Here is a 12,108-nt window from a genome sequence, read left to right on the forward strand (position 1 = left end):
GCCCTGAAAATGTTCCTAGCTGGGATCTCCACCAATCCCGGCGAGGGGGAGGCAAGCGCAGCCGCCCGAAAAAGAAAATCCTGCCCTTTTGGAGAACCACTTAAAAAAAGTTTATCTTGCAAAGTTCTAGCTCTTGTGGATTTAAAAATGAACCGGGGTGGGGTACGGGCTGAGGGGAGGAGGAAAAAGCTAGTCTTTCTTCACTCCAAGACCAAAATCGGATTCACAAACAGAGAACTAAGGATTGCCAGTGTAATTTAATAGAATGTTCCTCTTTTGTCTGTCTCTAGGAAAAATGCATGGACCTGACTGCTGGCTAGTTGGTAAACTGGACTAAATTGTCTCTCAGGTACTTTTTTTCAGCTTTGAAATGCTATTAAGTTCTATTAAATACTTTATGGCATTATAATGAGTCAAGTCAAGTAGAAAATGTGGTGTTCCCTTCTGACACGGGGTTGAAAAGTTGAGGAGAGGTGGTGTCAATGTGAATTACTATTGTGCTCTTTTTCCTAATGAGTATTATTAATTTTAATAATCTTTCAAGGAATCATTCCCCCATTAATTTTTTTTTTTTTTACAGAAATAGTATTGGAACTTGCTGAAGGCAAGTTTTCCAGTTCATTTATTCATTCATTCATTCATTCATTCATTCATTCATTCATTCATTCATTCAAGTGTATTTATTAGTTACTCTGTACCAGGAATTATGGGTACAATGTATAAAATAAAGTCCCCCACCTCAAAAATGATCACTATATCTGAAAAGATATACAAGTGAATGCAGTTACAATGTAGTATAATTGGTATTATAATCAGGAAAAGCTTGAGAGTATCCCACTGGGTTTCACATTCTTCTTCTACAAGTCCTTTTATGAAGAGTTATCTACCATCTTTCCTCTATAGTTGAAAAAGGAAGTATAATATGGTTTAATGCTTATCAAAGCAAACGTGATAGTTATTTGGGAGAGAAAGTTAATCAATTACACTAATCCTTAGCTTTCTCATTTATAAAAGAGAAATAATGGAAGTGACAACAGAAAAACCTAGCATGGTTTACATAGTCCCAAATTAGAGATTTTAAATTATTTTAGGGTAAGTCCTGATAATTACATGAAATAATTCATATGAAACACATAGCACATTGCCTACCATGTAATATGCTTATAATATTAATTAGTTATAAAAAGTATGTCTTCTCCTCTAGGCTGTAAATTCCATGAGGGGAGGAGGAATTCTTTTTATAAGATCTGACATGTTTATTCATTCTCTGATACTAATATACTGATCTATATATTTTTTTAACTTTAATTGTTAGCATTTTTTTAAAAACACACTTCACTCTTCTATTTCCTTTCAGGTTTTAAGTTTCTTGGTGCGAGGGGCCATATCTTGTTCCTATTTTCCAGAGTTACACAATGCCTGGCATAGAAATACATCCTTTGAAATGAGTGAATGATATGCTAAGCAATGAAGCAATTATGAGGTATAAAAAATTATTATTGTTATTGAAGAACTTTAGTCAAAGTGGGAAGACTGGGCCTAAAAAAAGATAAATAAAAATACCAGAAAACAGAGATTATGAACCAAAAATAACAGCCACAACTTGTGTTTAGGAGCACATTGTGGGCTCCTTGTCCATACTTAATAATTCCTATTCACCTCAATAGCTCTTGCTGGAAGAACATTCTGAAATACTTCATAGGCCTTATGCCCATCCATACACAAAAACGTGTGGCACTACTTCATGGATGGGTTGATAAGGTAACATATATCCTGACCATCCTTTTCCTCTCTCGGTGCAGGAAATGGCAATTCAGGATAGAAATAATAAATAAGGAGAAGGTAATATACTTGCCTTTGCTACTAGCCGTCAGCTCTTACAAAATCTCTAGACTGAAAACTCCCATAAAGGAAGGATTGCTCCTGGTGGAGCACTTGGCATGTAATACTTATGCAAGAAATACTTTTAAATGAATGAATTGTATAATCAATATGAAATAATGAAAGGTTTTTACTCTCTAGCCACAAAACTATTTTAAACAATAGAACAATATGGTACAAAGTGGAAAGTATTGATATTTAACTTTAATTCAGAAAAGAGAGAAAGCATTTTTGTCCTTTATTAAATGCAGTGGTGGGGTTCAAATAACTTAACAACTAGTTCTCTGCTCTAATGACCATTTTCAGTATAAAAAATGATATACCAAAAGCTAGTTTATTTCATGCATTTAATACTTAAATAAGAATTAAAAAATGTACACAAAACTAGATTATGTTATAAGAAAGAGTTTTAAAATATGAATGAAAAAGTATTAAACAATACCTGATTTTAAAAAACCCATAAAACTGTTGTTTAAGATAGTATCATATTGCTTCTTGCTTGATGTCCTCATTCTCACTTGCATTTTTTTTTTTTTACCTATGGACGAAATAAACTTTACTGTACTATGGGAGCTTAGAATATGCTGTTGCGCAGATCAATGTTAAAAAAGAGAAAGTAATGTAAGTTTGTGATTTCCACATTGGGTGGCGGCCCAGTCACCCACCTTAGAGAGAACCCTGATTACAAGTGCTATTTTAACAACTGGTTAACCTAACTCAACTAAAAATCAGGTATCGGTTCTGCCGAACCAGTGTGAACCAGCTGAATCCCATCACTGCTAGCTAATATGTACTCATGTAGGTATTTCATCCAGTCTGAAAAGATTTTCTCAATTATTTCCATGGCTCAAGTACTGGGCTAGGTTACAGAAGCACCAAAACAAAACATTTTTCTTTAAGCTGGGGTTTCTGTCTCAGAACTGTAACTACTGGTGAAAAGCAGTTGGTCATCAGGACTCCCACCTGTGCCTGGCTAGAATTGACTACAGTAGCTCCCCCCCCTCACCCCCCCTCCTTATTCTTGGTTTAGCTTTCTACAGGTTTAATTTCTGCAGTTTAAGTAATTAGCAGTTGGCCATGACCTGAAAATACTAAATGGAAAATTCTTTCAATTGTGTGCTGTTCTGCATAGCATTATAAAATCTCGCAATATCCTGTTTAATCCCACCCCAGACATGAATCGTGGTTTTATTTAGTGTATCCACACAGTAGTGGGCTAGGTTTCAATGATGCTAGCAATTCGAACATGATAAAGAGAAGCCATTAAGTGCTTCCTTTAAGAAAAAGCTGAAAGTTCTTGACTTAATTAGAAAAGAAGAAAACACTTGTATGCTGGGTTTGCTAAGATCTAAGAACTGAGTCCTCTACCAGCAAAACTGTGAAGAAGGAGAAAGAAAATTCATGCTAATTTTGCTGCTACATCTCAAACCACAAAAATTACGGCCACAGTGCATGATTAGTGATTATCTTAGATGGAAAAGATGTTAAATTTGTGGGTAGAAGACAAGGCATAGTCTTTCATGGTTTGATAATCCTCCAAATCTTCACAAGGCGGACAGTTGCCTAACGCTAGGTCACCATGCCTATGTCATTCACCTCACTTCTTCGCGTAGGCCTTGGCTCATCTAACATCAGCATAAGAACGGTGAGTACAGCACAATAGGACATGTTGAGAGAGAGGGAGAGCACATAACTTTTATTACAGTATATTGTTATAATTGTTCTCTTTTATTATTAGCTGTTTTATTATTAGTTCTTACTGTACCTAATTTATAAATTAAACTTTATCATAGGTATGTGTGCATAGAAAAAACACAGTATATGTAGGGTTTGGTACATGTATATATCTACATGTACAGTATATGTAAGGTGTGGCTTTAGGCATTTACTGGGGTCTTGGAACATACTCCGTTTAGATAAGGGATTACTAATGTATATTTAAACCAGGAAAAAATAGTTATGTAGGCTAACTCTAAGGAGAGAGTGTATATAATCTAACCTTATTAGGATGACATAATTTAAAACCGTATTGACCAAAAAATCCTGGAATTTTCCTGTGAACTCAGATGGAAGAAGGCTTGAGAGCTCAAACATTTGTCAGATAATTTTCCAAGGTCTCTACTTTGTTTTAATTTCTCAACTCAGGCACTATAAATGGATTCTAATGAACTATATAATGAATCTAAATTCTTGAATATGGAACTGTAGGCTATCTACATTCTGAACGCCTTTCAGCAGCACTCTTCATTAATTTTTCTGTCACATACGTTTACATAGTTTACTTAGTCTTGCTAATTTGATTTACTCACCTATAAAATAAGAATAATAAATGTTCCTTTTGCACATAGTGGTTTAAAAAGTTAGGCAAAGAAGTCTGGACCTAAGATAACAATGAGTGACAAATGCACTCATTCCATATTTCAAGGAATTCATATAAAATTATTATCTTATTTGATCAGATCATTTTAAGTAGACCCTCATATATGTACCCAGAACTCTCCTGTGTTTCAAACCAATACATTATCATTATGGTAACCTAAAGTTAAAGAAAACCAATTTTTAAAACAACAGTAAATAAAGATATTCCAAAAAGTAAAAAATGAGATATTCTATGCACAATACTAAGATTTCTTTCACAAGTTGAAAGATATGTTAGTAGAAATGACAATGAGGATAAGATGAATCTGTCTTTGTACAGACATGAATTAATTAAGGAGTATTACACTCATCTCTAGGATCTGTTCAAAAGAAAACAATGTAAATTATTTTAGCTACTATTATTCCCAGACTCAAATACATATTTACCTTTCAAAAATATTTCCTTAAGGAAAAAAAAAACTTTAATATTTTCTGAATTCTACCTAAAGTATAAACACAAGATTCCTGAACTCTAAATTACCCACTAAATGACACAGTGTAGGAAGATAAGAATTCTAACTTCTCCAGGTGATTTTATATATATTTAAACTTTCAATCTTTTAAATTGGAGGATAGTGATATGAGCATATAGGTACATTTCTCAAACTCTTTGGACTATAAATTTAAAATCTGTGCATTTTATTGTATAAAAAGTATAAATCAAGAAAATTCTTTTAAACAAAAGGATAGAGAAGAATATTTTTTAATGAGTCATTCAAATTCTACTCTTTTTGAGGAATTAATTTTCATTCTCCTTATGCTAACCTGGCCTACACTGGGGGAATCTTTGTAGACAACTTATTCGATTCATAATTTTGAGAAGTAGGAAACATAGCTGTACTCTTTCCAATCTAATAATGGAGCAGGCTAGTAAAAGACTTTTTTATGAAAAAATATGTTTGTAATCTTTATGGAAAATATAGTTCTTTTCTTTTAATTTTTATTACTAAAATAAAACATTATGTTAATAAAGTTATAGTATAGAAGTACAGAAAGTAAGAAGCTCAGGTAATCATTTACTCTCCTCTCTCCCTTCGCACACCATAGCACCCTCCAGTGGTAAGTACTGTAAACATTCAGTACTAATTTTTCCTAGACATTTTTTTTTTTTTTACAGAGACAAAGAGTCAGAGAGAGGGATAGACAGGAACAGACAGACAGGAACAGAGAGAGATGAGAAGCATCAATCATTAGTTCTTTTTCGTTGCACATTGCAACACCTTAGTTGTTCACTGATTGCTTTCTCATATGTGCCTTGACCATGGGCCTTCAGCAGACCGAGTAACCCCTTGCTGGAGCCAGTGATCTTGGGTCCAAGCTGGTGAGCTTTTGCTCAAACCAGATGAGCCCGCACTCAAGCTGGCAACCTCGGGGTCTCGAACCTGGGTCCTCCGCATCCCAGTCCGATGCTCTATCTACTGCACCTAGACATTTTTTAATGCACACATACCATACTTTTAAAAAACCCAGAATGAGATCATGCTATACTTTTATTTATTTTAAAGAAAGCTTTTAATTAATGTATGCCTACATTCAGAAAAGTAGATATCATAATTGTACAACTTGATAAATTTTTACGAAGTGAAAACCCTGGTAATTCAGCTTCAAGATCATGAGACAGAAGATCACCAAGAACTCAGAAGGCCTCCTCATTCTGCTTTTCTTCATGATTCTCATTCTGTGGGATGCCCACTATTCTTCTATTCTGAATTCTCATATTAATATTTAGTTTCGCCTATTTTTGAAATTTCTATAAATGCAGTCATATAGAATATATATATACCTTTGTGTTTGGCTTAAAAGAATTCCGTTTGTCAGCTGCTTTCAGTGGTATGCTAATAAATTAACTCTGCCAAAGAGGGGAAAAGTCCTAATTTGTAGCATTTCCTGATTTTCATGATTCAAATACTCCCACCATTGCAGATTTCAAGCTAACAAATGATATAACTAAATGTGCAGTTGTAAAGCGATGCCCGTAATTGCCTCTTATAATCTGATAGCAGCAGGCCTCCTCAGACCACTTGACCATCATTTTCCATGTAGCAACAATTCATTCATTCTCAGTGCTGTGGACTAACCAATTGTACAAATATGCCACAATTTATTTATCTGTTCTCTTTTTGATCGACATTTAAATTATTTCCAGTTCTTAGCTATTAGAAATTGTGCTTCTATGAGGAAGCATGGATATATCTCTTGGAGAACATATATATTTCTGTGGGTATTTATGTAAAAGTCACAGGTATTTTTATATTTGGCTTTAGAAAATGGGTCTACTTTTTATGTATCACTCTTACCAGCAATGTATGTGAAATTCCGATTCCCTGGTGGCTAGTGAAATGGAGCAGATTTTCCCATTTCCGGCCCCTTTGTACTTCTACTGTTAGATGACTGTTCAAGGGTTTTGACCTATTTTTTTACAGGGTATTCTTCTTTTCACCTTTTGTTTTGTAGATATTTTTACATATACTAATGCCTAAAAAATTTTAATTTATTTTATTCAATAATGCAAACTTTTATATATGTGCTTAAGATACTGCCTTTATTTTTAGTTGCTTTTACTCTATAATATTATTAAGAATAGATGTGAAAGGTGGAATTTTAATTTTTAAGCTTATCAAAAATGTCTGTTATCTGTTTCATATAAAAATTTAATATATTAAATCAAAGCTGATATTTGTCTTGGAAAGTAGCATGAATAAACATTTAAAAGGGAAGAGTTGCTCTTAAGAACTTGAAAAATATAAAAAGTATTCTCCAGATATATGAAATAAATACAAAGGGCTTTTCTATTCCACACATAGGATAATCATAGAATGTCAGTGATTTTAGTGTGGTGAGAAGCAAGGTGAGTTTGATTTGTAAGGGACAAAGCGAAAACCATCGAGATTTCTTTGGAATAAAAATAACTACTCAGCCAGAAGCTGAGTGGGGAGAAATATAAGTAAAGGTCACAGTTTTGAAGGTCCCTAATAAGAATTTCAAGAAAAAAAAATTTTTAATTTAGAAATTAAATTTAATGGCATGACATTGATCAATAAGAGTACGTAGGCTTCAGGTAAACATTTCTATAGCATTGGACTGTTGATTGCATTGTGTGCCCATCACCTAGAGTCAAATTATTTTCTGTCACCATCACCATATATTTGTTCCTCTATACTGCCGTCCCCTTGGTAATCACTTCACTTTTATCTATGTTCATGAGTCTCAGTTGTCTATCCTGCCTATGTGTGACATCATATAGTTCAAACTGAAGGGAATTGAGTTAGCATGTCTCTAAAGAAACGTCTTTTTCAAACCTCTTGAGAGAATATGGGCAACAGTAAAGTTTCAATTAAAGTGCAATTTTATGTGGGAGGGGGAAGTATGAATCAGAGGCATGTTTTATTGTTTATTTCCAGCTAGAAACTAAAAGTGAGAATCTCTGTTGTTTGTTTTTTACTTTAAAAAAATTAATTGGAAATCTTGTGTACTGTTGGTGAGAAGGCAAAAATAGTATAGCAGATATGGAAAACAGAGTGAAAGTTTCTCAAAAACTTAAAAACAACTACCGTAATATTCAGCAGTTTCTGCATTAATGTCAGTACTGCCATGTTCCCTGCAGCTCTGTCCACATTAGCCAAGATGTGGGACAACTTAAATGGTCATCAAAATGTGGTATACATATATATATACAACAAAATATTGTTTACCTTTACAGAAGACAATCCTGCAATAATCAAAGCAGCAACATCAAGATGAATCTTGAGGACGTTATGCTAAGTCAAATAAACCAGTTGCAGCCTGACCAGGCAGTGGCGAAGAGCTAGAGTGTCGGACTGGGATGCAGAGGACCCAGCTTTGAAACCATGAGGTCACTGGCTTCAGCAAGGGGTCACTCGCTCTGCTGTGTATAGCCCTCCTAATCCTGTCAAGGCACAAATGAGAAAGCAATCACTGAGCAACTGAGGTGGCACAATGAAGAATTGATGCTTCTCATCTCTCTCCCTTCCTGTCTGTCTGTCTCTATCTGTCCCTCTCAATAAGTAAATAAATAAATAAATAAATAAATAAATAAATAAATAAAATGAAATAAGCCAGCCACAAGGGGAAATACTTAGTGCTTCTACTTACATGAAATATCTGAAATAGTCAAACTCATAGGAGCAAAGAATAGAATGGTGGTTATCACAGAGTTGCTACTCAGGTCTATAAAATTTCAGTTATGCAAAATGGAAAGCTCTAGATATTTGGAGCACAACATTATACTTATAAATAGCATTGTGCAGTAAATAAAAATACTGTTTTATACACTTAAAAATCTGTCAGAAGGGTGGTTCTTCCATTGAATATTCTTACCACAATAAAAAAGTACAATAGATAGCAATTCTCAAAACTAAAGGATGCCAAAAGGCCCAAATTAAAACCAAGATAATAAATTAATGAAGACTTGGCTTCTAAAATCTTAAATTCATTTAGCATATTCACCTAATGAAAAATAAACAACTACTGAAAAGACACAAAGATGTACACATACAAATATGCCAAGTACATTGTAATGCTGGTGGTGTGGACATGTAGATTCGCACTGAATTCTGGCAGATGGTAAAGAACTGTGGAGCTGGAAAATGGTGAGCTGTACCAATTTATTGGAGGCTCGCAAAGACAGGCAAGCCAAAAGAAGAAAGAAAAGAAAAAAACTTAGGAAAACCTACTTTTGCAGTGGAGGGCAAGGGTTCAGGAAACCAACTGTACCTCTCAGAAGTGGGGCACAGTCTGACCTCATTGCCTCTGAGGGGAAGCACTTATGTCCTTACAACAGTGCTTTTCATGCACTAACTGCAGAAAGAACTTGCAGCTGGTGAACCAGCAAGCAAGCCTAACGCAGATGTTTTCCCCACATACATCTTCTCAAAGTTGTAGCTTTAAAATCAGACATACTTGGTTGTAAATCTATCTCAGTTACTCATATATGCAATTGTAGATAAATTGTGCACTGTTGGGCAAACCAGTGTGTTACAAGTATATTAGGCTGGCTCACTTGCACTTTGCCTATTGGTGCATGAGCATGGGGCAGCACCACGTGTGTATAGTCTCTGTAAGGCGGCAGGTGCTTGCAAATTTTGGATTGCCTGCCTCCACTGAGTGGGGCCACTATTTGCTATTGTTTGCCAGGGAAGGATTTCCCCCACAGCCTGTTTTGGCTGGATAGTGTAGAGAGAGAGGGAAGCAGTTTTCCCCACCTGCTTGCTTGTCTGCTGTTGTGAGACTTTAATAAATGGAATGGCCCACCATCCTCTGGCTCCACAGTTCCTTTACTGTCTGCTAGAATCCAGTGTGAAGCTCCATGGCCATGGCCACTGGATTTACATGCAGTTTTACAATCTCTTTTATAATCTCTACCACTTCACAGAAAATGTTGTTCTCGAGGCAGTGGCCAATTCTTTTGCCTCCCTGAACTGCCCGTATGTATGTATGTATGTATCATATGTATGTAGGTATGTAGGCATGAAATAACTGAACTTGGTTACACTGTATAACCATGAGAGTTATCTAGAGCCATAAAACAGCTAGTCCTACCAAGTAGGAAAAAAAAATGACCAGAATGTAGGTTTCCATGAAGATTGGAAGAATTTAGACCTAACTAAGAAAATATGTTAATTAGCATAAAAACCAAAGAAAATCAAATCCAGTGAAATCCACCAGAGTAGAGTTGCAGAGTCTTGTGAGAAGAAAGCTAATATTTAAACCCTAACATAGAATCTACATGGATTATAAGATCTACAAGATTATTTAGTGAGTTGATATAGTTATTGTATCATATGCATACATGTCAGTATCTCTGGTCAGCATCTCAGATAAATACACAAATTTCAAAAATCAATGAGAGTGTCATTGAAGACTGTGGTGACATCAATGTTTTCCTTGTGAGAAAGCATATATTTACCTCTAAGTATTTAGATTTAAAATTAGAAATATATGCAAATTAAGACCAGAAAGGCTATCAATAAAAAATTCACAAATAAGTGTTGGCAAAGATGTGGAGAAAAGGGAACTCTCATGCACTATTGACTGGAATGCAGACTGGTGCAGCCACTGTGGAAGCAATATGGAGTTACCTCAAGAAACTAAAAATGGAACTGTCTTATGACCCAGCAATTCTGCTTCTGGGTATTTATTCAAAGAAACTTGAAATATTAATTCAAAAAAATATACGCACCCTATGTTCATTGCAGTGTTATTTACAATAGCCAAGATTTGGAAGCAGCCCAAGTGCCCATTAGTAGATGAGTGGGTAGGAAAACTGTGGTACATTTACATAATTGAATACTACTCAATCATAAAAAGAAGAAAATCCTACCTTTTGTGACAGCATGGATGGACCTAGAGAGCATTATGCTAAGTGAAATAAGCCAATCAGAGAAAGACAGGCATCATTTGATTTCACTCATATGTGGAATCTTTTAACAAAGTAATAAACAAAATAGAAACAGTCATAGATATAAAGTACAAACTGAGGGAATGGAGGCCTGAGTGAAAAAGATGAAGGAATTAGAAAAAAACTTATAGACACAGAAGACAGTATGGGGATTGCAGGAGGGAAAGGGGGTGGGGGAGGTACAAGAGGTTAGAAGGAGGATAAATGGTGATGGAAGGAGGCTTGACGTGGGGTAGTGAACACACAGTGCAATGTACAGATGATGTATTGTATAGTTATGCACCTGCAACCTGTATAATTTTATTAACCAATGTCACCCCAATAAATTCAATAAAATTTTTTAAATAAAATAAACTTAAAAATATATAAGCAATTGAATCCATTAATTATAAGAAATTCATGCATATATAGTATTTCAAAAAATGTGATGTCTGATATTTGGGGGAGTTTGGCTAAGTCAATTAGCTTTAATTCTAATATAAGCTGTATAATTAAGTAATTGAATTTATCTTTTGAATCTTAAATTGAAATTACTTACTGTATTTATATGCAGTTTTACTGGAATATATAAAAAGTTAGAATTCTCCATAATTATAAGTGAAATTTATTAGGCTTATAAGAATTAATTTTCAGTACTTGAGAAGGTTTGTTAGATGATTGAAATGCCTAAAAATTAATAGAATAAATTAAATGTATAATTGCTGTTTAAAATCTTTAACAGTACTTAATTAAGTGTGTGATATAAGACTAAAATTATAAAGGGTCCCATAGTTATTGTTAAAATTTGTTAGATTTATAAATATAATAAGATTTATGCTAAACTAAAGAAGCCAAGGAAGAATTTAAAATCCTAATTTTAGTCAGCCGAATATTGGTTATAAAACTCCAAGTAAAATTCTGAATAGTTTTTTTCCTAAGTGAAACCTGCCCTCAAGGACATTTAAAAAAAATTTTAAAGATTAATTTATTAATTTTATAATTAATTATTTATAGAGAGAGGAGGGGGAATGGAAAGTAGTTGTGCCTGACCTGTGGTGGCGCAGTGGATAAAGCGTCGACCTGGAAATGCTGAGGTCGCCGGTTTGAAACCCTGGGCTTACCTGGTCAAGGCACATATGGGAGTTGATGCTTCCAGCTCCTCCCCCCTTCTTTCTCTCTATCTCTCTCTCTCTCTCCTCTCTAAAAATGAATAAATAAATAAAAAAAAAAAAAAAAAAGAAAGTAGTTGTGTTTCACTCTAGCTGTTCATTGGTAACTTGTCACATGTGCCTTGATAGGGCAAGCCCAGGGGTTTTTTTTTTTCTTTTTTTTTTTTTTCTTTTTTCTGAAGCTGGAAACAGGGAGAGACAGTCAGACAGACTCCCGCATGCGCCCGACGGGGATCCACCGGC

At 34.7% G+C, this 12,108-nt stretch overlaps 1 long non-coding RNA gene across 1 annotated transcript; it reads left to right on the forward strand.

The window, feature by feature from the left end:
- The first annotated feature begins 187 nt into the window (after positions 1 to 187).
- On the forward strand, positions 188 to 8,309 carry LOC136320525 (uncharacterized). The gene is made up of 3 exons (XR_010728352.1): positions 188 to 349; positions 1,358 to 1,483; positions 8,000 to 8,309. It is a non-coding gene; the product is annotated as an uncharacterized lncRNA (long non-coding RNA).
- The last annotated feature ends 3,799 nt before the right edge of the window (positions 8,310 to 12,108 follow it).

This window comes from Saccopteryx bilineata, chromosome 1 (assembly GCF_036850765.1).
Source record: "Saccopteryx bilineata isolate mSacBil1 chromosome 1, mSacBil1_pri_phased_curated, whole genome shotgun sequence".
NCBI classification, from domain to species: Eukaryota; Metazoa; Chordata; class Mammalia; order Chiroptera; family Emballonuridae; genus Saccopteryx; species Saccopteryx bilineata.